The following is a 2,856-nucleotide window of genomic DNA, read 5'->3' as shown; positions in this document are numbered from 1 at the left end:
GTCTTCACATGGGTTTCCTTGAATTTATTCTCAGTGGAATTTCTTTAGCTTTTTGGATCTGTGGATTTATGTCTGTGATCAAGTTAGGTTGAATTTCAGTTGTATTCCTTTGACTTATCTTTGGGCACTGGTCTCTGTCTCCTGGCTTTCTGATATTTCAATAACATAAGGTTTAAACCTTTTGTTATCATTCCAAAAGGGCCTGAGACTCTGCTCATTTCTCTAAGACTGGATTTTCAGATCAGGCAAGTTCTATTCTTTAGCCTCAGGCTCATTGATAATTTCTTCTGTCAACTGAGATCTAAGGCTGAGTCTATCCAGTGGGTTTTTAAAAAAATTCAATTTATTGTATATTGTCTGTTCTAACATTTTCATTTGATTTTCTTTTTTATTTTCAATTAATTTGCTGATATTTTTTGATTTTTTTTCAAGCTGCCTTTAAATTTAAATAATTCCAACATCTGTGTAATTTTGATGTTTCCATGTTGATTGTCTTTTCTTGGAGAAATTGGGATTCTTTCTGGTTCTTGCTAAGGTAAGAAGTGTATATTCACATTGTGCACATTTTGATTGGTTTTTAAGGAGATTCTGGATCTTATTTAAATCTGTTTTTACAGGATTTATGTGATAGCCATAACAGAGAATGGAAAGGGTATTACATCCTGCCCCCATGTTGGTTGAGAGTCTCAGAGCCCTGCACAGCCAGTTACTATCAGGGTTGGAAGAGCATGTTCTACTTTCAGGGTCTTTAGGTTTCTATTGGTGTCTGTGGCTGAGAGTAAGATCAGTTTCCAGAAACAGAATAGGTGATGCTTCACCCTACCTATGTGGGTAAAAGTGAAGCTCTTTGAGGGCACATTTATTGGTCAGCGTCCATCAAGACAAAGGTGGCAGCTGACATCAAGGAGAGGGAAGAAATTTATTTTTTATTTTATTTTATTTTATTTATTTATTTATTTATTTATTTATTTATTTATTTTAATGACTTTAGGGCAGGGTCTACAGGGTGTACAAGGTCTCACTATGTAGATCAGACTAGTAGTCATTCTCCTGTTTTCAGCCTCCCAAGCCCTGGAATTACAGGTGCATGCCATGCCATCCAGTCTCAATCAACATCTCAGCACATCCTGGGGGTGGGACTGGCATGAGACGTTGGGGATTGAACCCTGGTCTCTGTGCTCTGCCTAAGCAGGTGCTTTAGTCCACTGAGCTATCTGGCCAGCCCTAGGGAAGAAATTTAGATTCTACTTTACATCTTCAATAGAATTTTTTTCAGAGAAGGGTCATTAGTACTTAAAAATTTCCTGTATTGCTTGTCTCCTTTTCCTTTCTTCTTCAGGCTAGAAACAACAGGCTTGGTAGGAATTTCTTTCTCCAGACTGAGTCCCTTGATGTTTCATTGTGAGCTAGTCCATTATTTAAATTTCATATCTGGGAAAGGTTGCATTGTTATTCTGAAAAATGTATTTTTTCTTTCCTGTAAAATTAATGAACATGGCCTCCTACCTGTCAGTGGCACATAAGGTGCAGTGCCTCCTGTGGCAGGATTATCTGTTGGCACCCCATGCCCCTTGGGTAACATTGCCTTTGTGCTGGAACAAAGGTGTGCATGGGCGTAGATCTGTGACAGTACTTAAGCAGGTTCTTCTGAGCCACACTATATATTTTTTAGCTCTGTGTTTTGTTTTGTTTTGAAGTAATGGGGAATGAGCAAGAGCCTTTTCATGGAGCTTCATCTCCAACCCTTTTTAAAAATCTTAAATTTGTGGAGCTCCAGTGACACAAGATGGCACCCACCACAGGCTTGGGAGTAAGAGTTCCTCGAAATTCCCGACTGTTGGAAGAACTAGAAGAAGGCCAGACAGGAGCGGGAGACAGCACAGTTAGCCAGGGTCTAGAAGATGACAAAGACATGACACTTAAAGATGGGCAGGGATGGTAATTGGCCTCTAAGAACAACTTATGAAAACTGAATGCACAGCCTTAAAATAGAACGTGGACCTAAATACCCAGAAACACCCCCCTTTCTAAGATTTGTAACAAAAATTAATATGAATAGAGTTAATAGCTCTAATGGAGTGGTGGACCCAAGAGCCGTATCAGTGCTAGAAAAATGGAAGAATTTATATAGCATTGAAGTTACTCTGCAAGAGCTTTGGTGTTTAATGCTGTTTAAAGAAAATGTGAAACTTCCTCAGCCACCTGAAGGACAGCGTTACAGCAATTAATAAAAAAACCCACAGGCCCTCCCCACCAGCTGCCACCCCAATTTGATTTAAACAGTCTTCATTTTCCACAGTAGTAAATTTTCTAGTTATGTCTTGCAGACCTCAGAGTACTGGGAAGAAAGCTCCAATTCAAGGCAGTTTATTTTAAGATATTGTAAATGGTACTAATTGTTTTTGCCCATTTGAGTATATAAGTTGTGCTACAGCAAATCATCCTGCTAGGTGTAAACACTGTCCACATAGTTAAACTTCTGGGATCAAGAAAGTATATTTAAATTGATCCCCATCTAGATTGATGGGGCACATCTAACTTAACTGTGAAAAGACACATCACACAATCACCTTGCTGCTGATTTCATGGCCTAGGCTCTGCCTTCCCCCTCCCTGCCCCACCCCTGTCACATGGAACCCTGGCCTGGGTGGCTGGTTGAATCAATATGAAGGTTTCAAGTTGCTGCCTGTGGGACTACTGTTGGGTGTGGGTGTGCTTTGCCTGCACTCTGACTTCTTTTTTAAGTCTTAAGTGACACCCATTTCCAAGCCATCAACCTGTCCCACTCTCCTCCATTCCCAGGCTTGGCCTAAGCATGGATTGAAACCCTCCAACCTTCTGCTTTTTTTTTTTTTT

The 2,856-nt window shown here is 40.0% G+C and overlaps 1 pseudogene; it reads left to right on the top strand.

Moving 5' to 3' along the window:
- Positions 1–1,786: 1,786 nt before the first annotated feature.
- Positions 1,787–2,228, top strand: LOC101578475 (annotated as a pseudogene).
- Positions 2,229–2,856: the final 628 nt, after the last annotated feature.

Source organism: Octodon degus, unplaced genomic scaffold (genome assembly GCF_000260255.1).
Source record: "Octodon degus isolate 3935 unplaced genomic scaffold, OctDeg1.0 scaffold00204, whole genome shotgun sequence".
In the NCBI taxonomy this organism is placed as follows: domain Eukaryota; kingdom Metazoa; phylum Chordata; class Mammalia; order Rodentia; family Octodontidae; genus Octodon; species Octodon degus.
This window is presented reverse-complemented; position numbering and strand designations above follow the sequence as displayed.